General features: G+C 31.5%; 1 long non-coding RNA gene across 1 annotated transcript; it reads right to left on the bottom strand.

Moving 5' to 3' along the window:
- Positions 1 to 15334: 15334 nt before the first annotated feature.
- Positions 15335 to 24501, bottom strand: LOC147809982 (uncharacterized). Its single transcript, XR_015433992.1, has 3 exons — positions 23290 to 24501; positions 20640 to 20696; positions 15335 to 17268 (listed from the first exon to the last, which is right to left on the bottom strand). It is a non-coding gene; the product is annotated as an uncharacterized LOC147809982 (long non-coding RNA).
- Between the last annotated feature and the right edge of the window lie 2178 nt (positions 24502 to 26679).

Here is a 26679-nt window from a genome sequence, read left to right as displayed (position 1 = left end):
TAACCGGAAGGAAGTTCTTTAAGCTATATATTCATGAAAGCAACGTGTGAGTCGTGGTGTGGTTGTTTGCGCCATGGCTAAAGAAGTTAATTGCCTCGGACGTCGGGGTTTCGGTCCTGGACACGGATTAATTTATAATTTTTTTTTCCATTTACTGTATTTTATTTTTTAAAATTTACTTTTCGATATTTCACCGTGTTTAAAGTGTTATATGTATAAAAATAATTACTTTTCTATTGGAAAGAGGGAATAATGGCTGAAAAACGGATAAATTTCGACCCCGGAGCTACGTACACGACTTACTCCGTAACTCCCATTAATATTAACTTATAATTTTCAAACTCGGCCTGAAATTAGAGTTTTATACACCAAACAATCGTACCAAAAAGAATTTTTATGCACTAATTAGGGGGCACATAATGAGCCAAAATAGATTTCGTTAATTAAGCGGAAGGAAGTTCTTTAAGCTATATATTCGTGAAAGTAACGTGTGAGTCGTGGTGTGGTTGTTTGCGCCATGGCTAAAGAAGTTAGTTGCCTCGGACGTCAGGGGTTCGGTCCTGGCCACGGATTAATTTATAATTTTTTTTCTTCCATTTACTGTATTTTATTTTTTAAAATTTACTTTTCGATATTTCACCGTGTTTAAAGTGTTATATGTATAAAAATAATTATTTTCTATAGGAAAGAGGGAATAATGGCTGAAAAACGGATAAATTTCGACCCCGGAGCTACTCACACGACTTACTCTGTAACTCCCTTTAATATTAACTTATAATTTTCAAACTCGGCCAGAAATTAGAGTTTTATATACCAAACAATCGTACCAAAAAGAATTTTTATACACTAATTAGGGGGCACATAATGAGCCAAAATAGATTTCGTTAATTAACCGGAAGGAAGTTCTTTAAGCTATATATTCGTGAAAGCAACGTGTGAGTCGTGGTGTGGTTGTTTGCGCCATGGCTAAAGAAGTTAATTGCCTCGGACGTCTGGGGTTCGGTCCTGGACACGGATTAATTTATAATTTTTATTTCCATTTACTGTATTTTATTTTTTAAAATTTACTTTTCGATATTTCACCGTGTTTAAAGTGTTATATGTATAAAAATAATTATTTTTCTATAGGAAAGAGGGAATAATGGCTGAAAAACGGATAAATTTCGACCCCGGAGCTACTCACACGACTTACTCCGTAACTCCCTTTAATATTAACTTTTAATTTTCAAACTCGGCCAGAAATTAGAGTTTTATACACCAAATATTCGTACCAAAAAGAATTTTTATGCACTAATTAGGGGGCACATAATGAGCCAAAATAGATTTCGTTAATTAAGCGGAAGGAAGTTCTTTAAGCTATATATTCGTGAAAGCAACGTGTGAGTCGTGGTGTGGTTGTTTGCGCCGTGGCTAAAGAAGTTAGTTGCCTCGGACGTCAGGGGTTCGGTCCTGGACACGGATTAATTCATAATTTTTTTTTTCCATTTACTGTATTTTATTTTTTAAAATTTACTTTTCGATATTTCACCGTGTTTAAAGTGTTATATGTATAAAAATAATTATTTTTCTATAGGAAAGAGGGAATAATGGCTGAAAAACGGATAAATTTCGACCCCGGAGCTACTCACACGACTTACTCCGTAACTCCCTTTAATATTAACTTATAATTTTCAAACTCGGCCAGAAATTAGAGTTTTATATACCAAACAATCGTACCAAAAAGAATTTTTATACACTAATTAGGGGGCACATAATGAGCCAAAATAGATTTCGTTAATTATCCGAAAGGAAGTTCTTTAAGCTATATATACATGAAAGCAACGTGTGAGTCGTGGTGTGGTTGTTTGCGCCATGGCGGAAGAAGTTAGTTGCCTCGGACGTCTGGAGTTCGGTCCGGGACACGGATTAATTTATAATTTTTTTTCCATTTACTGTATTTTATTTTTTAAAATTTACTTTTCGATATTTCACCGTGTTTAAAGTGTTATATGTATAAAAATAATTATTTTTCTGTAGGAAAGAGGGAATAATGGCTGAAAAACGGATAAATTTCGACCCCGGAGCTACTCACACGACTTACTCCGTAACTCCCTTTAATATTAACTTTTAATTTTCAAACTCGGCCAGAAATTAGAGTTTTATACACCAAACATTCGTACCAAAAAGAATTTTTATGCACTAATTAGGGGGCACATAATGAGCCAAAATAGATTTCGTTAATTAAGCGGAAGGAAGTTCTTTAAGCTATATATTCGTGAAAGCAACGTGTGAGTCGTGGTGTGGTTGTTTGCGCCGTGGCTAAAGAAGTTAGTTGCCTCGGACGTCAGGGGTTCGGTCCTGGACACGGATTAATTCATAATTTTTTTTTTCCATTTACTGTATTTTATTTTTTAAAATTTACTTTTCGATATTTCACCGTGTTTAAAGTGTTATATGTATAAAAATAATTATTTTTCTATAGGAAAGAGGGAATAATGGCTGAAAAACGGATAAATTTCGACCCCGGAGCTACTCACACGACTTACTCCGTAACTCCCTTTAATATTAACTAATAATTTTCAAACTCGGCCAGAAATTAGAGTTTTATATACCAAACAATCGTACCAAAAAGAATTTTTATACACCAATTAGGGGGCACATAATGAGCCAAAATAGATTTCGTTAATTATCCGAAAGGAAGTTCTTTAAGCTATATATACATGAAAGCAACGTGTGAGTCGTGGTGTGGTTGTTTGCGCCATGGCGGAAGAAGTTAGTTGCCTCGGACGTCTGGAGTTCGGTCCGGGACACGGATTAATTTATAATTTTTTTTCCATTTACTGTATTTTATTTTTTAAAATTTACTTTTCGATATTTCACCGTGTTTAAAGTGTTATATGTATAAAAATAATTATTTTTCTATAGGAAAGAGGGAATAATGGCTGAAAAACGGATAAATTTCGACCCCGGAGCTACTCACACGACTTACTCCGTAACTCCCTTTAATATTAACTTATAATTTTCAAACTCGGCCAGAAATTAGAGTTTTATATACCAAACAATCATACCAAAAAGAATTTTTATACACTAATTAGGGGGCACATAATGAGCCAAAATAAATTTCGTTAATTAACCGGAAGGAAGTTCTTCAAGCTATATATTCGTGAAAGCAACGTGTGAGTCGTGGTGTGGTTGTTTGCGCCATGACTAAAGAAGTTAATTGCCTCGGACGTCGGGGGTTCGGTCCTGGACACGGATTAATTTATAATTTTTTTTTCCATTTACTGTATTTTATTTTTTAAAATTTACTTTTCGATATTTCACCGTGTTTAAAGTGTTATATGTAAAAAAATAATTATTTTTCTATTGGAAAGAGGGAATAATGGCTGAAAAACGGATAAATTTCGACCCCGGAGCTACGTACACGACTTACTCCGTAACTCCCATTAATATTAACTTATAATTTTCAAACTCGGCCTGAAATTAGAGTTTTATACACCAAACAATCGTACCAAAAAGAATTTTTATGCACTAATTAGGGGGCACATAATGAGCCAAAATAGATTTCGTTAATTAAGCGGAAGGAAGTTCTTTAAGCTATATATTCGTGAAAGCAACGTGTGAGTCGTGGTGTGGTTGTTTGCGCCATGGCTAAAGAAGATAGTTGCCTCGGACGTCAGGGGTTCGGTTCTGGACACGGATTAATTTATAATTTTTTTTTTCCATTTACTGTATTTTATTTTTTAAAATTTACTTTTCGATATTTCACCGTGTTTAAAGTGTTATATGTATAAAAATAATTACTTTTCTATTGGAAAGAGGGAATAATGGCTGAAAAACGGATAAATTTCGACCCCGGAGCTACTCACACGACTTACTCCGTAACTCCCTTTAATATTAACTTTTAATTTTCAAACTCAGCCAGAAATTAGAGTTTTATACACCAAACATTCGTACCAAAAAGAATTTTTATGCACTAATTAGGGGGCACATAATGAGCCAAAATAGATTTCGTTAATTAAGCGGAAGGAAGTTCTTTAAGCTATATATTCGTGAAAGCAACGTGGGAGTCGTGGTGTGGTTGTTTGCGCCGTGGCTAAAGAAGTTAGTTGCCTCGGACGTCAGGGGTTCGGTCCTGGACACGGATTAATTCATAATTTTTTTTTTCCATTTACTGTATTTTATTTTTTAAAATTTACTTTTCGATATTTCACCGTGTTTAAAGTGTTATATGTATAAAAATAATTATTTTTCTATAGGAAAGAGGGAATAATGGCTGAAAAACGGATAAATTTCGACCCCGGAGCTACTCACACGACTTACTCCGTAACTCCCTTTAATATTAACTTATAATTTTCAAACTCGGCCAGAAATTAGAGTTTTATATACCAAACAATCATACCAAAAAGAATTTTTATACACTAATTAGGGGGCACATAATGAGCCAAAATAAATTTCGTTAATTAACCGGAAGGAAGTTCTTTAAGCTATATATTCGTGAAAGCAACGTGTGAGTCGTGGTGTGGTTGTTTGCGCCATGGCTAAAGAAGTTAATTGCCTCGGACGTCGGGGGTTCGGTCCTGGACACGGATTAATTTATAATTTTTTTTTCCATTTACTGTATTTTATTTTTTAAAATTTACTTTTCGATATTTCACCGTGTTTAAAGTGTTATATGTAAAAAAATAATTATTTTTCTATTGGAAAGAGGGAATAATGGCTGAAAAACGGATAAATTTCGACCCCGGAGCTACTCACACGACTTACTCCGTAACTCCCTTTAATATTAACTTATAATTTTCAAACTCGGCCAGAAATTAGAGTTTTATATACCAAACAATCGTAATAAAAAGAATTTTTATACACTAATTAGGGGGCACATAATGAGCCAAAATAGATTTCGTTAATTAACCGGAAGGAAGTTCTTTAAGCTATATATTCATGAAAGCAACGTGTGAGTCGTGGTGTGGTTGTTTGCGCCATGGCTAAAGAAGTTAATTGCCTCGGACGTCGGGGGTTCGGTCCTGGACACGGATTAATTTATAATTTTTTTTTCCATTTACTGTATTTTATTTTTTAAAATTTACTTTTCGATATTTCACCGTGTTTAAAGTGTTATATGTATAAAAATAATTACTTTTCTATTGGAAAGAGGGAATAATGGCTGAAAAACGGATAAATTTCGACCCCGGAGCTACGTACACGACTTACTCCGTAACTCCCATTAATATTAACTTATAATTTTCAAACTCGGCCTGAAATTAGAGTTTTATACACCAAACAATCGTACCAAAAAGAATTTTTATGCACTAATTAGGGGGCACATAATGAGCCAAAATAGATTTCGTTAATTAAGCGGAAGGAAGTTCTTTAAGCTATATATTCGTGAAAGCAACGTGTGAGTCGTGGTGTGGTTGTTTGCGCCATGGCTAAAGAAGATAGTTGCCTCGGACGTCAGGGGTTCGGTTCTGGACACGGATTAATTTATAATTTTTTTTTTCCATTTACTGTATTTTATTTTTTAAAATTTACTTTTCGATATTTCACCGTGTTTAAAGTGTTATATGTATAAAAATAATTACTTTTCTATTGGAAAGAGGGAATAATGGCTGAAAAACGGATAAATTTCGACCCCGGAGCTACTCACACGACTTACTCCGTAACTCCCTTTAATATTAACTTTTAATTTTCAAACTCAGCCAGAAATTAGAGTTTTATACACCAAACATTCGTACCAAAAAGAATTTTTATGCACTAATTAGGGGGCAAATAATGAGCCAAAATAGATTTCGTTAATTAAGCGGAAGGAAGTTCTTTAAGCTATATATTCGTGAAAGCAACGTGGGAGTCGTGGTGTGGTTGTTTGCGCCGTGGCTAAAGAAGTTAGTTGCCTCGGACGTCAGGGGTTCGGTCCTGGACACGGATTAATTCATAATTTTTTTTTTCCATTTACTGTATTTTATTTTTTAAAATTTACTTTTCGATATTTCACCGTGTTTAAAGTGTTATATGTATAAAAATAATTATTTTTCTATAGGAAAGAGGGAATAATGGCTGAAAAACGGATAAATTTCGACCCCGGAGCTACTCACACGACTTACTCCGTAACTCCCTTTAATATTAACTTATAATTTTCAAACTCGGCCAGAAATTAGAGTTTTATATACCAAACAATCATACCAAAAAGAATTTTTATACACTAATTAGGGGGCACATAATGAGCCAAAATAAATTTCGTTAATTAACCGGAAGGAAGTTCTTTAAGCTATATATTCGTGAAAGCAACGTGTGAGTCGTGGTGTGGTTGTTTGCGCCATGGCTAAAGAAGTTAATTGCCTCGGACGTCGGGGGTTCGGTCCTGGACACGGATTAATTTATAATTTTTTTTTCCATTTACTGTATTTTATTTTTTAAAATTTACTTTTCGATATTTCACCGTGTTTAAAGTGTTATATGTAAAAAAATAATTATTTTTCTATTGGAAAGAGGGAATAATGGCTGAAAAACGGATAAATTTCGACCCCGGAGCTACTCACACGACTTACTCCGTAACTCCCTTTAATATTAACTTATAATTTTCAAACTCGGCCAGAAATTAGAGTTTTATATACCAAACAATCGTAATAAAAAGAATTTTTATACACTAATTAGGAGGCACATAATGAGCCAAAATAGATTTCGTTAATTAACCGGAAGGAAGTTCTTTAAGCTATATATTCATGAAAGCAACGTGTGAGTCGTGGTGTGGTTGTTTGCGCCATGGCTAAAGAAGTTAATTGCCTCGGACGTCGGGGGTTCGGTCCTGGACACGGATTAATTTATAATTTTTTTTTCCATTTACTGTATTTTATTTTTTAAAATTTACTTTTCGATATTTCACCGTGTTTAAAGTGTTATATGTATAAAAATAATTACTTTTCTATTGGAAAGAGGGAATAATGGCTGAAAAACGGATAAATTTCGACCCCGGAGCTACGTACACGACTTACTCCGTAACTCCCATTAATATTAACTTATAATTTTCAAACTCGGCCTGAAATTAGAGTTTTATACACCAAACAATCGTACCAAAAAGAATTTTTATGCACTAATTAGGGGACACATAATGAGCCAAAATAGATTTCGTTAATTAAGCGGAAGGAAGTTCTTTAAGCTAATATATACATGAAAGCAACGTGTGAGTCGTGGTGTGGTTGTTTGCGCCATGGCTGAAGAAGTTAGTTGCCTCGGACGTCTGGAGTTCGGTCCGGGACACGGATTAATTTATAATTTTTTTTTTCCATTTACTGTATTTTATTTTTTAAAATTTACTTTTCGATATTTCACCGTGTTTAAAGTGTTATATGTATAAAAATAATTATTTTTCTATGGGAAAGAGGGAATAATGGCTGAAAAACGGATAAATTTCGTTCCCGGAGCTACTGACACGACTTACTCCGTAACTCCCTTAAATATTAACTTGTAATTTTCAAACTCGGCCAGAAATTAGAGTTTTATATACCAAACAATCGTACTTAAAAGAATTTTTATACGCTAATTAGGGGGCACATAATGAGTCAAAATAGTTTTCGTTAATTAACCGGAAGGAAGTTCTTTAAGCTATATATTCGTGGTAGAATCGTGTGAGTCGTGTTGTGGTAGTTAGCGCCATGGGTAAAGAAGTTGTAGATTCGGTGGTCATGGGTTCGGACCTGTTCGCGGATTAATTTTAAATTTTTTTTTTCCATTTACTGTATTTTATTTTTTTAAATTTACTTTTCGATATTTCACCGTGATTAAAGTGTTTTATGTATAAAAATAATTATTTTTCTTCGGGAAAGAGGGAATAATGGCTGAAAAACGAATAAATTTCGACCCCGGAGCTACGCACACGACTTATTCCGTAACTCCCTTTAATATTAACTTACAATTTTCAAACTGGGAGAGAAATTAGAGTTTTATATACCAAACATTCGTACCGAAAAGAATTTTCATACATTAATTAGGGGGCACATAATGAGTCAAAATAAATTTCGTTAATTAACCGGAAGGAAGTTCTTTAAGCTATATATTCGTGAAAGCAACGTGGGAGTCGTGGTGTGGTTGTTTGCGCCGTGGCTAAAGAAGTTAGTTGCCTCGGACGTCAGGGGTTCGGTCCTGGACACGGATTAATTCATAATTTTTTTTTTCCATTTACTGTATTTTATTTTTTAAAATTTACTTTTCGATATTTCACCGTGTTTAAAGTGTTATATGTATAAAAATAATTATTTTTCTATAGGAAAGAGGGAATAATGGCTGAAAAACGGATAAATTTCGACCCCGGAGCTACTCACACGACTTACTCCGTAACTCCCTTTAATATTAACTTATAATTTTCAAACTCGGCCATAAATTAGAGTTTTATATACCAAACAATCATACCAAAAAGAATTTTTATACACTAATTAGGGGGCACATAATGAGCCAAAATAAATTTCGTTAATTAACCGGAAGGAAGTTCTTTAAGCTATATATTCGTGAAAGCAACGTGTGAGTCGTGGTGTGGTAGTTAGCGCCATGGGTAAAGAAGTTGTAGATTCGGTGGTCATGGGTTCGGACCTGTTCGCGGATTAATTTTAAATTTTTTTTTTCCATTTACTGTATTTTATTTTTTAAAATTTACTTTTCGATATTTCACCGTGTTTAAAGTGTTATATGTATAAAAATAATTATTTTTCTATAGGAAAGAGGGAATAATGGCTGAAAAACGGATAAATTTCGACCCCGGAGCTACGCACACGACTTATTCCGTAACTCCCTTTAATATTAACTTACAATTTTCAAACTCGGCCAGAAATTAGAGTTTTATATACCAAACAATCGTACTTAAAAGAATTTTTATACACCAATTAGGGGGCACATAATGAGCCAAAATAGATTTCGTTAATTATCCGAAAGGAAGTTCTTTAAGCTATATATACATGAAAACAACGTGTGAGTCGTGGTGTGGTTGTTTTCGCCATGGCGGAAGAAGTTAGTTGCCTCGGACGTCTGGAGTTCGGTCCGGGACACGGATTAATTTATAATTTTTTTTCCATTTACTGTATTTTATTTTTTAAAATTTACTTTTCGATATTTCACCGTGTTTAAAGTGTTATATGTATAAAAATAATTATTTTTCTATAGGAAAGAGGGAATAATGGCTGAAAAACGGATAAATTTCGACCCCGGAGCTACTCACACGACTTACTCCGTAACTCCCTTTAATATTAACTTATAATTTTCAAACTCGGCCAGAAATTAGAGTTTTATATACCAAACAATCATACCAAAAAGAATTTTTATACACTAATTAGGGGGCACATAATGAGCCAAAATAAATTTCGTTAATTAACCGGAAGGAAGTTCTTCAAGCTATATATTCGTGAAAGCAACGTGTGAGTCGTGGTGTGGTTGTTTGCGCCATGACTAAAGAAGTTAATTGCCTCGGACGTCGGGGGTTCGGTCCTGGACACGGATTAATTTATAATTTTTTTTTCCATTTACTGTATTTTATTTTTTAAAATTTACTTTTCGATATTTCACCGTGTTTAAAGTGTTATATGTAAAAAAATAATTATTTTTCTATTGGAAAGAGGGAATAATGGCTGAAAAACGGATAAATTTCGACCCCGGAGCTACGTACACGACTTACTCCGTAACTCCCATTAATATTAACTTATAATTTTCAAACTCGGCCTGAAATTAGAGTTTTATACACCAAACAATCATACCAAAAAGAATTTTTATGCACTAATTAGGGGGCACATAATGAGCCAAAATAGATTTCGTTAATTAAGCGGAAGGAAGTTCTTTAAGCTATATATTCGTGAAAGCAACGTGTGAGTCGTGGTGTGGTTGTTTGCGCCATGGCTAAAGAAGATAGTTGCCTCGGACGTCAGGGGTTCGGTTCTGGACACGGATTAATTTATAATTTTTTTTTTCCATTTACTGTATTTTATTTTTTAAAATTTACTTTTCGATATTTCACCGTGTTTAAAGTGTTATATGTATAAAAATAATTACTTTTCTATTGGAAAGAGGGAATAATGGCTGAAAAACGGATAAATTTCGACCCCGGAGCTACTCACACGACTTACTCCGTAACTCCCTTAAATATTAACTTGTAATTTTCAAACTCGGCCAGAAATTAGAGTTTTATATACCAAACAATCGTACTTAAAAGAATTTTTATACGCTAATTAGGGGGCACATAATGAGTCAAAATAGTTTTCGTTAATTAACCGGAAGGAAGTTCTTTAAGCTATATATTCGTGGTAGAATCGTGTGAGTCGTGTTGTGGTAGTTAGCGCCATGGGTAAAGAAGTTGTAGATTCGGTGGTCATGGGTTCGGACCTGTTCGCGGATTAATTTTAAATTTTTTTTTTCCATTTACTGTATTTTATTTTTTTAAATTTACTTTTCGATATTTCACCGTGATTAAAGTGTTTTATGTATAAAAATAATTATTTTTCTTCGGGAAAGAGGGAATAATGGCTGAAAAACGAATAAATTTCGACCCCGGAGCTACGCACACGACTTATTCCGTAACTCCCTTTAATATTAACTTACAATTTTCAAACTCGGAGAGAAATTAGAGTTTTATATACCAAACATTCGTACCGAAAAGAATTTTCATACATTAATTAGGGGGCACATAATGAGCCAAAATAGATTTCGTTAATTAACCGGAAGGAAGTTCTTTAATCTATATATTCGTGAAAGCAACGTGTGAGTCGTGGTGTGGTTGTTTGCGCCATGACTAAAGAAGTTAGTTGCCTCGGGATTCAGGGGTTCGGTCCTGATCACGAATTAATTTATAGCTTTTTTTCCATTTAGTGTATATTATTTTTTTAAATTTACTTTTCGATATTTCACCGTGATTAAAGTGTTATATGTATAAAAATAATTATTTTTCTTCGGGAAAGAGGGAATAATGGCTGAAAAAAGAATAAATTTCGACCCCGGAGCTACGCACACGACTTACTCCGTAACTCCCTTTAATATTAACTTATACTTTTCAAACTCGGCCAGAAATTAGAGTTTTATATACCAAACAATCGTACTTAAAAGAATTTTTATACGCTAATTAGGGGGCACATAATGAGTCAAAATAGATTTCGTTAATTAAGCGGAAGGAAGTTCTTTAAGCTATATATTCGTGAAAGCAACGTGTGAGTCGTGGTGTGGTTGTTTGCGCCATGGCTAAAGAGGTTAGTTGCCTTGGACGTCAGGGGTTCGGTCCTGGACACGGATTAATTTATAATTTTTTTTTCCATTTACTGTATTTTATTTTTTAAAATTTACTTTTCGATATTTCACCGTGTTTAAAGTGTTATATGTATAAAAATAATTATTTTTCTTTGGGAAAGAGGGAATAATAGCTGAAAAACGTATAAATTTACATTTCGTTCGCATTAAAAGATTTTAAAATGAATCACGATATTTTCGAATTTTGAATATTCAATTCGTCGTTTAATTTATATCACATGTCTTTTGAGGCAAAGAATTGTTTCCCCCTCCCTTTTTTTAAAATTTTATCATGCTCTTCCTTTTACCGGCTTGCTTTTTTTAATACCTCACGCCTCAAAGAAAGAATAGAGAGCATCAATTACTTTGTTTATAAAGTACAAATGACAAAAAAGAAAAGTTACAGTATTCATAAAAAGAAGCTATTATAACTTTTTCTTTCTTTGAAAAGAATTAACTTAATATTTATTTTTGTAACCGTCTTTGAACAGCCAACGCCAATTTTATGGGTTTACGACTACTGATGTTCAACTCCGTATCCTTGTCGTTTTGAACCCAATCCAGAAGACAAGGGAACTCCTGGATCAAGTATTGGGAGAAATTTGCCTTCATGGAGGACTTTTTGATGGAACTAACCCGCATTTGAGTTACAGAGAGGAAGACCACGAGTACCTCCCACGGTTAGCCTGACGGCAAGGGAACTCTAACCATTGATCAGTCTAACACAGAGGATATGTCACGTCTGCAATGTGGCTACTGGGTAGAACATTAGTAGTCGTAAACCCAATTTGGATTTACGACTACTAATGTTCTACTCAGTAGCCTTGTATTCTTGAACGAATCCAAAAGACAAGGAAACCCCTGGATTAGTACCCCCAGAGGCATTGATTTGCTTTGGGAACAAGGAGGACTTTGCGACCCGACAGATTTAACGTGCAGCAGTCACCATTAACTACACGGGGAGTCTTCGGCAGACAGGGAATCGAACCCACGATCTCTTAGACATGGGCCCTTTGCCCTACGAACCAGGCTATCCCGGTTCCTTTACTTAATATTTTGGAATATTAATTGCTTATTTCATATAGTAGATGGAGTAAAAAAAAAGTTCTGATTTTTATAAAATTTTAATAAATAACCCAAAAATGCAATTTTTTTTTTCGTCTCAAGAGGGGGTTCCGGATTTGCATAAGTATAGGCCAACCTGATATTCTGGTTAGTATAAGAGACGATCAGAATAAATAATTGTAAGTAAAACGAATATTATTATAATTTACAATTAAAATTAAATCAAAGGTTAGAATTCCTTTGCCATTAAGGCTCCGTTAGAGATTCTGATGGTTTTTCTCTCCATATAAAATTCTATCAAAAATTTCTTCTAGTTTATCCCAATTTTCGATCTAGAAGTTTCTTTGTCTTCTGGGCTGGGTTCGAAATTAAAAAACAAGGAATAGAACATTGATAGACGTAAACCCAAACATGGGTCGGCTTTTCAACACCGGACATAAAATAAAATCATATTCGTGATTTAAAGACACGATTACAATTTTTATCGTAAATTATATTTACTTGCACTCGTTAAATTTTTAGTGGCGAAACAGGTTCAAACACTGCTCCCGAATGCAATGCGAGCTAAGTGCAATTAATATATGAACTTTCTTAATAGGTTGCATACAAATCATAGTTTAAATCCTTGGAACATTGAACTTAGTGGTCGGAATTACAGCACTACAAGTTGTGAAACTACTGTTGTTACTACTTTTATTCGCAGTTTGAAGTGTCAAGTGCTACTTTGTTTTGTAAAATAAAAGTAGTATAGTAGTTTGTTACCTATAATGAGGTGAAAAACTAAATACTTCCATGAAGTTCGGTTCTTCATTACTGAAGTTGTAAAGCAAAAGGGGCCCCAATTAAGTTAAGTTGGGCCCTGGAGCCACCTGCACACTACTCTCCCATTGAATAACATGGGGGGGGGAAACTTTTGTTGGGGGAAAAAACTGACAGCTTAAAATCTCATGCTCAGAGCATTAAGTATTACCAATTTAATTTTTATTAATTTCAAAATTTTTTTCTTTTTCATATGTCAATACACTGTAATTTCATGGTATAACAAATAAAAAAATAAACTTAACTATTTTCAAAAAACAATTTTATTAACAAATATATTTACATGTCCGTACATACAAAAAATACAAGTATAATTAAAACAAAGTATTAAAAAATATTTAAAAAAAATATATGTTTTTAACATTAAATGTCAACACTACAGATCAAATTGAAAAATGTACAGATGAAACAAAGAACTTGAATGAATGGTGAACATACTTTTTTAATGGAGTTTAACTTACTAAAACTTTGATATAAAAAGTATTTTACGAATTCAGAATGTCTTACAGCCTTCCCTTAAAAAAATTAAAAAGTTCAGTATCATATTTCAATATATCATTTTTTTCAAACTAACAGGCAATTTTTGAAAATAATTAAATTAATATTAAGAAATTTTAATGTTATGTTAAATTGTACATTTTTGGAAATATATATATATATATTGTATTATAATTTTTATTTAATTATACATACTTTTAAAAAAATTTTCTTCCAAAAATGCACCAATATTTTCAAATATAATAAAGTTCATAATATTTTTATTCAGGAATATATCTCAATATGATTGATTGAAAAGTAACAAATTCATGCCAATTTAATTTCAGAATTGCCTATTAACATTGTAATTTTTCCAACAAATCTTTTAAAAAGTTTTAATAAATCACTTTTCTATAGATTCAAGAAATTCCGCTCTTTTGTCTAATCTATTAAGAATTAATAGACAATTTCAAATTGTAAAAATTTGTGATTTGTTGAAATGTGGAACTATTCACAAATAATTCTACTAAATGATTGAAATATCTTATAAATTCCACCCGCTTTCTTATTTCAGAATTTTTAGGACTTTTAAATATTATAAAGACAAAAAACTTGATTGATTAATTCAATAACTGCAGAATTTTTAAAATGCTGAATTTAGGAGTGTTATTCAAATTAATATTTTTTAAATGACATTTAGTTGCATTTAAAATTAGCGATACTTCAATCAAAAATATTAAAATCTAATTTTAAAAATATTTAATTTACAATTTTAAACTAAATTTTAAATTTTTTAATGGGCTCATAGTATGAAATTACTTCTTTTGGGAGTTTATAGCTAACCTAATTTTGAAACTAATAAAAGAATTTTTTTTTATTTAACGTATACTTCTTTTAAATTGTATTTTTTATTAAATTTTAATCCGTGATTTGAAAAACGTGTTTTTGAAGTTTTTTTATGTTACAGGGTGAGCAGCCAATTTTTCAACAAAAAATAAGCACCTTTTAAGTACTTTTTAAGCACCAAAAAAATATTTCTAATTACTCTCCAAAAAAAAATCGTAATTAGGATCTATGCAATAATAAAAAACATTTTCTTCTATCGTTTAAAGTTCTTAATTTATAAACATAAAATTTAGAAACATTGTCAAAAACTTTAAATAATCATGATAAAATAACTACTTTCTGATAAATATTACAGAGAAAATTGGGAAAATCATGCATTTTCTAAAATTTAGAATGACAATCGATAAGGCAAAGAAAAAATTTCTTTTTAAAAATTAGAAAATTAAGCACTTTTTACTAACCTCGAATACAAAAAGCACCTTTAAATGCTTTTAAAAAATGTAAATCAAAAACAAGCACCTTTAAGCTTTATTTAAAAATGCTATGCACCTTGTGTTACTATGCAAAATAAATTTTTTTCCCCATAACTATTCCTTGATAAAAACAAAAATATTGAAAAAATGAGACTTGAATAAATGCATTGATATTATTTAACAGGAAATACTGTTTGGAAAGGAAGAAAAAATCTGAAATTATGAAACAATTAGTAAAAATATTATCAACAATTTCAAACATGTGATATAACTTGATATAAAGTCTCGAGTAAATGATATTTACGAGCACTTACGTTTAAAATGCATAAAATAAATATTACAAAATGTGGTTCAACAAAGAGTACAATAAATATTCATTTTTGATCTCCACTGATCACCATAAGGACAAAACCTCAACCAACGTCGATCCCAAACTCTTGTGGCAGCTGATCGGACTACAGCTTTTAATATGGAGGAACTGTAACATGTGTAAGAAACAGCATATTCTGCAACAATTGTAATCAAAGAAATACAAATTACACAAAAGCCCTGCTAATCTGAATGAATTGGGACTGTTCACATTGTTAAAATCCATAATTCAGATAGCAATTTTTGCTGTCATAATCAAAGCTGTGTCCCACTCAAATTTAGAAATTAAATCCCCATGCTTTTGCAAGGAAATTTTACAAAATTCCAGAATATATTTCTTCAATATGAGGCAAGATCTCATCAGATATATAATTTTTTATATAATAAATTACAATTACTTTTTGATCGAACATACATCACATATTATTAAAAAATGACATTTCAGTTGATGGTTTACCATGTAGATTTTAAAATACACAAGTATATAAATTGCAGATCAAAGCACGATTTTAAGCACAAAATCTGAAAAAATTGAAACACAAAGTAACATAGTTCATCAATAAACCTATTATTAAAGATGTAAGTCATCTTACACCTGCTTAAGAGCCAAATTTAACTTATGCAGAAAGCTTAAAAACATAGTATTAGAACTGAAAATATTGTTAGATTGAAGAAGAAATTTAAAACAAATTTTTAAACAAAAAGTAGTTTTTACAAATTAATGATTTAATTTCAGTTATAATCCAAATAAAGTTTAACCATGTAGCAACTAAGTTTTTACTAACTATTTACTTTTTTGTGAAAGTTATTCCTTTGAAACTCATCGGCTAGTTATTATTTTTAAGATTCGTTTAAGGCCAAAACTTGAAAAAAGCTTCAGACAAACCTGAAAAATAATCCATTTTAAAATTGATTATAACAATAAATAACCAATGAGGCTCAATGTCTAACATATATTTTTATTATTCTGTGTAAAAATTTTGCTATGATTAAATTTTTTTAGAAATATTAATATTGGAATACTAATTTGTGAAAAATATTTTTTGTTAAACAATTTCCTGTTTCAAATTAGTTAAAAATACTTTTATTTTTTACAAAACTTAATATTTTGCAAATCTTCTATCAAGAAATAAGTTTCATTGCTAATTGAACAAAAGTATATTTTATTTCTGACAAAATATTGCCTTTTATAACAAAAGTGTAATACAGAATTTAATTGAAATTTTAATGAAAATTCTGGAAAAGTCAGGAGATTTTATTACTAAAATTGAGTGGAAAATTAAATTTATATTATATTCATTTTTAGCTTGCGCAGACACCAAAACAAATTCAGACCTAGACTAGATGTCATTCCAAACCAGTAAATTGAACTGTCTGTAACACTTAATTTAAAGACTGATGAAACAAGGAAAAAATTAATTATGTTCATCATGCTAAATATTTTCTAAATAAGTAGTTTTTCATTGCATACCTGCCAACATTGAAGAAATAAAATGCCAACATTGAAGAAACAGTGAATTCACAAACCGTTTGAATTTTGGGTTTACGACTACTCGTGTTCAGCTCTTGTCATTTTGAACCCAATCCAGAAGAAAAGGGAACTCCTGGATCAAGTATTGGGAGAAATTTGCTTTAAGGAGAACTTTTTGGTGGAACTAACCTGCATTTAATTTACATGTAGAGGAAAACCACGAAAACCTCCCACGGTTAGCCAGGCGACATAATTATACAATATTAAAAAACTATACAATGAAAACTTGTTATGTATATAATTATACAACAAACAAAAATTACGGTTGAATACTGAGAGCAATTAAAATAATTATTTTAATAATTCTTCTTCCCTGGTACATTGTCTTACAAGTGATGGATTGCGTCTTAAGCTAACATGCCTTACAATATCAGTCTTGTGAAATTGAGTAATGGTTCCTTCAATGGTGCGAACTTTACTGCTGTACCGTAAAAACTCAGGTTGGGAGTTGTACTCAAACTGTAAAGGTAAAGAGTTCATGAACAAGGTTAGTACTGAAATCTTAAAACAAAAAAATAAGCATCTTTTAAGCACTCAAAAAATATTTTCAAGTACTATACACATTAACAAAATGCAAAATAATTTTTATAAACTTTACTTGATCATGATAAAATAACTAGTTAATGATAAAGAACTCGTTGATTAAGAGATTTTTCGGTTCAATATCAGGGGGGGGAATGAAGTCTGAATTTGAGAATATTTTGCAAAATGGAGCAGAGTTGTACGTGATAGAGCAATAATCTCACCAAACTCAGCTCAGTAGACACTCACACGGACTCACGAGTATTTCTTGAAACATGGACACTAATGACGGACGGTCGGATTGTGGTTGATTGTTGAAATGGGTTGCGGTTAAATGAATTGTGGAAACGTTGCATAGAACAATGTGCAAAGCCCATATGAGAAAATCACATTTTGCATAATACGTGGAAAAAATCGATAGGGTAAAGAAAGAAATCTCCATTTCTAAAAGGGAAAATTAAGCACTTTTTAAACACCCTATGAAAAAAGCACCTTGAAGGGCTTTTAAATAACGAAAATAAGCACCTTTAAGCACTTTTTAAAAACGCTACGCACCATGATGAACAGGGCTAGGCTAGCAATACCTAAAATTAACATATACTAAAGCATCATGATAAGAAAACAAATAATATAGTATTATTGTTTTCCAGTAGATTGCAATAGACTTTGGAAAATATTGATCTTCAGGAAACAATACATCCAAATTTCTTTACACTAGAAGTGGGTTCCCTATTTTGAATAAGAAATTTCAAACTTTTTATTCATCCATTAATATGCACAGTCATAACTATTCTCTCAAATGATAGACAAAACAAAGAAATTTAGAACTTGAATAATCAAGACACTTGTAACAAAGCAATGATGTAATTTGTACAATGATGTACTCAGATTTATTATAAATTATCTCCATAAGTTATTAAGAAAAATATTTTATACATACAGTAGGACCTTGATATGATGTGAGGCTGTCAGATTGGACAAAAACATCATAAATTACAAGATGTCATTATATCAAAGACATAAAAATTGCCATTTATAACTGGAATTCCCATAAAAATGCATACAAATTTAATTGCATCTTTTTTATTTTTGTTTGTTTACTCTCATCTTACTAGAAGGCTACAACCCCTGCTCGCTTCGCTCACCAACCCCCACAAACCATTCTCGTTCATTTGTTTACTTCTTCTTAAATGTCAATATTTTCCACAAACACGCAGAACATTTTGGTTCCTAAATAAACAATCATTTTAGCTTTATGCAAGAACACTTGCTAACATAACGAAATGGACGATCACTTGAATTTGTAAAATAATCCTTTTTTCTTCTTCTTGGGCACTACAGCCTATGACAGGCTAAGACCATCCCAATAAGTTTTTGCCATCTTGATCTATTCTATGCCATGGCCTTCCAGTTAGTTATTCCTATTATCTTTAGGTCCCTCTCAACTACAATCAGTCACCTAGTCGTTGGACAACCCCTTTTCTTGTACCTACTAGTATAAAAAAGGTGAATTTTTTTTAGGGGTTTTGGTCAACAGATGTCCCAGCCATCGAATGCGATTGGTGTTAATAACACAAACTAGGTCTGGTTGTTTACACTTTTTTTTGAGAGAGAGAGAGAGGGGGATACTTAGAAGAATTTTTGTTGCAGTCTACGAGAATAAATAAATGGCCCACCCTTTACAATCATGAGTTATATTATGTAAAATAGCCCTTTGGACTTTAAAAAAAAAGTTGATCCAAAAGAACAGACTATGTGTGACTCAATCAGAAGAGATAAATGAAAAGAAATTTCACTCATTTACAAAATTTATACCAATTCAAATAGAGAAAGGTTATCAGGGGTCTGTCCAGACATTTTGGGAAAGGTCTTGTTTTTTGTAAAATTGTGAAAAAACTACTCACAATTTGTGAATATAAAACAAGAGGTAAGTCGCACTCTTTCAAACAGGGTAGTACTTTTCTGAATTTGTGCAAATAGGGTCTTGTTATTGCAAAAATTGCTGAAAGCCTTTTCAAGAAGTTTTTAAATTGCAAATAGATACAAGATTCTGTTCAACAATTGCTGCTTCTAAATTAGAGATGGAGCATACAAATATTTGGTATTTAGCCTATACTGCTCAACACAGAATATTCATCTCAGATACAATTCTTAAATTTATAATATTTTATTTCAAAAATTGCTAGAAATTAATTTTTATTACATAATAATCTATTATGTAATGTTAAGAATAATTAATTTATTATGAATCATAAATTGATCAATTATTTATTTAAAAAAAAATATATAATTTAATATCAATAAGAATGCGCACATGATGCTTGTAAAAGTAGAAATATTTTCTTAGAATACTACATTTGGAATTTAAACATAGGGAAACTTGGAAAACTTAGTTCGTTTCGAATGGTCTTTCTTTTATTCCTGGGAAGGGTTTCTTCAATTAACAAAACAATAATGAAGATAAACAAATTTGTGAAGGGTCCAATTAAAAGATAAATTATTTTGTGAAGGGTCCATTTTTATGGAAAGATATTTTGTGAAAGGTTCGTTAACGGATCCAAATTTCTTCTAAACCAGGGGTGTCAAACTAGCGGCCCGAGATGAGCATTTTTGTGGCCCAGTCAATATATCAGAAGCAAAGTAAAAATAAAATAGAAATGTGAATTAGAAATAAAACCAGCATATAAAATTATAATATACTTTATTTATAAACTATGCGGATCATTTTAAATTGTGCGCACGAAAATGTAAAATTCTAATTGGCTGAAATGGAGTCCGTTTCACACTAAGCTATCAATTAAATAGTACATAATCAGGTTTATCCTACTATAGCGAGGTAAGTTAGTTATCTTGCTCCAAGGTTCTCAAACAATTATGGGATTTGAAAGAAAAAATATGTAAGTTTTTACAAATTATAAATCAAGATACAAGCTTGTTCTCTGATCAAATATGGTTGCAAGATTTATCTTTTATGGTTGATGTAACCAAACACTTATCTGATTTAAATTTCTTGTTACAAGGCGAAGATCAGATCATTACAAAATTATTTAAAAATTAAGTTTATAAAAGAAAAAATAGTATATATTTACTACCACTTTAAATATGAAAATAAAATTTTACGCCAAATGCGTAAAAGTTGGCAGGTATGGCTTTAGGGTCATGTCAGCTCAAGAAAGCAAATATTCTGAAAGGTAAGTTATGAAGATAATTTCAATCACAAGACACTAAAAAGTAATAACTTATTAAAAGTAGTAGTTAACATATATCGTATAGTATTTCACATCATTGGGGAAAAAAAAGATACTTACCACTCCTTTATTTAAATTTCTGTTGATTTTACAAAATGCATGAGGTGGATTTTCATTCTAAAAAATATAATTTAATTTTTAATAATTTTTTTAATGTTAAACATACAAATTTAGGGGGGGGGGAATAAAATATTTATCCTTTTACAACATTAATGTTCTCATGGCATTAAAACATAAATAATTCAAATTTACTTCAATTTAAATTATGGAAATTCTGATAAAATGTACTAATTTCAATTTATAATTATACACACATTAATATTCACAACATGGTTTCTTAGTATGTTTTTTTAATACAGGTTGAGTCTAAATGGTTTGGTGGATGGTTAAGAAATAAAGTAAAGCAACATAACTTAAGATGCAGGATTATATTCGTGGGAATGGCTAAAAGCAAAGATTAGATTAGCCTGACAGGACTGGTTGACCTGCTTGTTCGAGAAATCTAACATAAAATTGAAATTAACAGTGAATAAATATGAAAACATTTATTGGCTAACAGCCTCAGAAAATGTAGATTATGCAATGTTGGTCCAGGTGCACCAAAATGATGTCTAATAATAGAAAAATTGTTTTTAATTGGTTTAAATGTTTACAGGAAGGGAAATAAACCATGCTAGGATTATGGCAATAAACATGTGTGGCATACCATTATATATAAAGCATATGTGACAATCATTAATATCAAGCATTAGCGACTGATGCGGTTGAACGACTGCCTATGAGAAGATTCAGAATTAATAATGGCAGTTCATTTACAAAGATTTTGGTAAGCAAAGGATCTGTCCCAATTTTATCCAACACAAGGAAAGAGGTGTGGCATCAGTGCCTCAATCAAACCAAAAAGAGGTACACACAGACCCATTATAGCAACTTAATCAAAGATTTTATTTTAAATTTATAACCGCTGACGAATAGCAAACCCAATTTTTAGGTTTACGGCTACTAATATTCAACTAAGTATCATTGTAATTTTGAACCCAGTCCAGAAGACAAGGGGACCAGGATTGGGAGAAATCTGCCTTTGTGGAGGACTTTTAGATGAAACTAACCCGCATTTGCGTTACATGGGCAGGAAAGCCATAAAAACCTCCCATGGTTAACCTGACGGCAAAGGGACTCTAACCCATGATCTGGCTACCACTGAGGATATTTTACGTCGGCACTATGGTTGGTGTTAGCCGGGTGCAGAATTCGCATTGACCAGCTGTTGCTGAGATTCGAATACGGTTCACCTGATTGGAAGGCGAACACTCTATCCCCTGAGCCACCATGACTCTTAATCAAAGGCTATCATTAGTGCTGAGTGGGTAATTGGTGTTGCTTTTTAAGGCTGCTTGTTATTTTGTTTTCATGTTTCTTTTACAAGCTTAATGCCTTCATTCATCTAACTTTGTAGGCATTCACTTACACTTTGTAAAGCAAAATCATATGCAATTTCACTATATTCTCACCGTTTAAGATATTTTTACTAATTCAACAATACTACTGAAAAATTCTAAATAAAAAGTAAAAGAAAATATAATTGGATGACATTAGTGGGAGAGAATAATAAAATAGATATATTAAAACTAAAAGACATAATTTTTAATTTATTGGATTTCGAAAAAGGTTCAAGTATACCCTTTTGGCAGAATTCACTTCTATTAGCATGCACTTTCAATTTTCTATGCAGAAGTTATTATTAACTCAACCTAATACCATAGAAAATGCTAGATAAATAAATACATCAAATCTTCATTGTTATTATTCATAAAAGAAAATTATGGCAATAGTAGAAAAAGGGTCTTTGCCTAATAACAAAAGGATTTCAAGAGTATGTACATAGTATTTCGTTTTTTTTTCCTTTTTTTTGGGAGGGGGCTTCTAATGCATGTCTCCATCTTGTTCTAGATCCTTTCACAGTATCTAGCATTTTTTCATTAATGTCTATGTTTTTTATTCCATTTATAAATGAAACATAATCATACAAACGCCTTTGTAAAATAATAGAGTCTTCATTGAGGTTTTCAACCAATAAGCTTTTATTGATTGAAAACCCCCCTTCGACTGTTGCGTTACCATGAGAGAGGTTAAGAAAATTTTTTATAACCTCCCACAAATTTTCTTTTTTTTTCTCCGTGCAAATAATTCGAAAAAAATTATCTAATCTCTTTTGCTGTGGATTAAACTATAAGAAACTCTTTTGCTCTCCTTTTTTAGGCAATATCACAAAACAGTAAAAATTCCTTTTTTGATTTTTCAGCTGTTGCTTCAGCTACTATTGTCTGTAAACCAGTTATTCACACAAAGAGTAATAAACCTAGCAACCCTATCAAAAATTCCTTATCATTGGATAAACAGGAGGAAAATTGCTAACAGGAAAGTTCTACCAGGGAAAGAGGAATGTTATTATGAGGAAATTACGTATTTTGAATAACAGAATTTTTCCTTTAAAATTTATTTTTGCCTGTCAGTCTTTGAATGAACTATATTTTTTATTTTTATTTTCCTAACTTTATGAATATGTAAGAAAAATCCCGACTTTTTCGCTTAATTTTAGAATAGCCTGACTTTCGCAGGTTTTCCTGACGGTGCAGGAACCCTGACTAAGAAATCAATTAAGATCAAGCCTAATCAGTCGAAAAACTAAAATTTATGACTCTTATTCTACCTGTATTGCTCCATGCAAGTGAAACATGGACACTAAAAGCAGACACTCAGCGTGCTCTCGGTATTTTTGAAAGGAAAATCCTTAGGAATATTTTTGGCTCAGTACAGGAAAGAGGCTGTCGGCGAATCAGATACAACTTTGAATTATATAGACTCCATGGACAGTCACAGATAGTGCAGGTCATTCGAAGCAATAGATTAAGATAGCTTGGTCATATCTGGAGAGGTTCAGAAAATAATGCAGTCCGAATCGGCACCTTTAAAAATCCCTCGGGATCTCGAGCTAGAGGAAGACACCTCCAACTAGATGGCTGGATGACACTTCTAAAGATCTAAAAGTATTAAGGTTAAACAACTGGAAAAAAGTCGCCATGGACAGGAGGCATTGGAGGCTACGTGTGGTTGAGGCAACCAAGGCCTGTAAAGAGATGTTGTGCTGAAAAAGAAATGTTGTATACACACGCTAAATATGAAAGCGTAAAACTAAAATTGTGTTAGCAAAATACTGTTATGAGCACGAGTCGAAAATTAAATAGCCCGGTGGAAGCGTGACATGCATTTTTACCCGGTCAAAAATGAAAATATTCAGCGATATCGTAAAATACCGATTGTTCTTCCCTCAAATTTTGAAGAAATCCTTGGAAACTTCTAATCAAGGGCTTCGAAGGAAATTAAACAATAAAATCGATTCTATTCCATAGGACCTAAATACTATTGAATTTAATTATCTAAATAAGAATTTATCAAAATTTTTTATTTCTCTAGTAATGCTTTTTATTTAAAAAAAAAATTAAATTTATAGTTACATAATCCAAAAGCACACATTTAGTGCCTTGTGTTAAAGTATCTGACAATTTTTTAAATAATTTGAATCTAATGCGCATAAATATCAGTTGTCCTAACTGTCTAAAAATCAGAATAAATGTCTTTTTTATATTTATTTCTAAATAAATACTTTCGTTTTAAATTGCCTTTCTTGTTTAGAATATTTTATATTTGAATTGTATGACTTAATGTCACTAGGCAGGAGATAGAAAGATACATACAATAGATAAGTGAGCCTCCTTGGTAACACGGACACACATACTATAAATCACACTCCATAGATTCTAAAGCTTGTTTTTATCAAAGTCCGTCACTGAGACAGTAATGCATATCTCTCTGGTGTTGTAGGCATCAGGAGGACATAAACTTGATCCTTCATAAGTATGTGCACAACTAACCTCAAGGCCGCATGAACAGATCCCAGATTGTGTGACAGAATTAAATACAAACAAGTTAATGATAATGGAGCCGGGTGACAAAGGGTGCACACATTTGTAGTATGTACCAGAAACTTTATCAGAGTACTAGTGCTGTATTAGTTTAAATAGGGCTTTTCTTTTTAACCCAACATAAAATCAGAAAATAAATCTAAGGAACCAATTATGAATTAATAATACAGAAATATTTTTATTCTTGATGAAAGAGTCTGCTTGAAGAAACAAAAATTATGAAACAATCATGGGCGGAGCCTAATTTTCTCAAATGCAAAAAGTTTGACACTAATTCTATGAAGCACTGTTTTGCAGTTTTAATTAGCCATTCAAGCAATAAAAATTGATTCATTCAGAGTGGCCACATTGGGAGAAAGAGGGAAGAAAAATAATAAAAAGACATCACGCCACAGGAAAATGTCACGAATAAAGTTGGACAGTTAACATAGATTCATTTACAAATATTTAGATAGATAAAAATAAAAGTTACTTTCAACTTCTTCCATGCTGTGCCATCAGTTAGCAATAAAAGTAGTTTTACCAACAACTCTGTATGAAATTATTTCTCTTCTGTAGATAAGGATTAACATATTTAGCATTAAAAAGCTAAACATATGTAGTGGAGGAAGTATATGGTTAAAGTGTACCCACTTTTATTTCAATGAAACATCATTTTCCAATTTTGTAGTTTCACGAGTATTGTATAATAATAAAAAAAAATTTAATTTTTATGTGCTGCAAAAATTTTACCTTTTTCAGAAGTCTGTTAAAAATATAACTTTCTGTTACAAAAAAGTTTGTTTTGTATTTTGAAAATTGATTTACCTAAATTGAGGAACAGATTATAGAAGATTAATATGCTTTAACTATTTTTTGTTTTTAAAAAAGGAAAAAGAAAATTGTCTACTTTGACAAGTAAATGTAATAATTCAGATAATTACTTACGTTAAATATAACCTGCAGTAGAGTTGATCTTCAAAATTAAAAATTTCTAAATTCATAAAAAATCTAATCAGTAGTGCACTGCATTTCCAAAAAAATGTCTGAAGAAAAGTTTAGTTTCTAAAACAGTGTTAGTTTTTTTTAAAAACTTTTTACCAATAACCATAAAAATCAGGTTAATTTTTAAACAAGAATTTAATAATTCTTTTCTCATTTAACTCAACTCTCAGTGGATTTCAAGTTCTTTTTTTATTTTACTAAGAACATGAATAAACTTACATCTAACATTCTAGTCAATAAATGCAATTGAACTTTCCAACAAAATAAAAAACCAAGTTAAAGAGGCAGAAATGTTAATGAAAATTTTTTTTATTTTACTAGGTTCAATTACATCTCGGAAATTGGATGCAGTGTAAATGGCTCTTTATAGGTTTTAAATTTTGTGTCTTTAGTGCCCCATCAGACACTGGGCCCATGCCCCGTAGGCCCGTGCGATAATAAGGCCCTGACAGTCAGTAAATATAATACAAAATTTTAAAATAAAAAGAACAAGCTAAAATAATTTATCTAAACATGTTTAAATAACTTATGAATACACTTTGTTTTGTGTCCCACAGATAGTTCTGATTTAAAACAAAATTTGTTAAAAAAAAAATGATGAGCTGAAAAAAAAACATATTTTCTCAAAACTTAAAGTATTTTTGTTTTCATAATTTTCATCTGAAGTTTGCTTAACATATTCTTTTTCTTTCTTTTTGCACCAAAAGAATTTAGAATATTTTAATTATTAATATTTTATTATTATATACATAATAAAAAGATATTTGGTTCCTTTAAAAAAAGGAAAAAAACTTTATACACAAAGCAAAAGTTAGCAATTTCAATTTTAGTTACTTGTTGATGCTTGTTAACTGTAGAGTAAACTGTCGATTAACCACAGAATTGAGTGGCTCACAAAGTGCGGATCAGCAAACTTGTGCATAATACACAAAACACTTAAAAATGACACACATCATCAATTTCTTCAAAACATAAATAATAAGTCATTAAAGGTTTACTGGTTGCATAGGCATAAAATATACTAAAATTAAATAACTACTTTTCAATGAAATATCAATTAAAATATTTTCTATGTTATTTTAAAATATTATTTATTTATAAGAAAAAAGGTAATTACTTTCTTAATGTGTTTT

Source organism: Parasteatoda tepidariorum, chromosome 5, assembly GCF_982258835.1.
Source record: "Parasteatoda tepidariorum strain Cologne lab strain chromosome 5, Ptep-v5.0, whole genome shotgun sequence".
NCBI lineage: Eukaryota > Metazoa > Arthropoda > Arachnida > Araneae > Theridiidae > Parasteatoda > Parasteatoda tepidariorum.
Note: the sequence above shows the minus strand (reverse complement) of the source record. Positions and strands in the feature narration are given on the sequence as shown.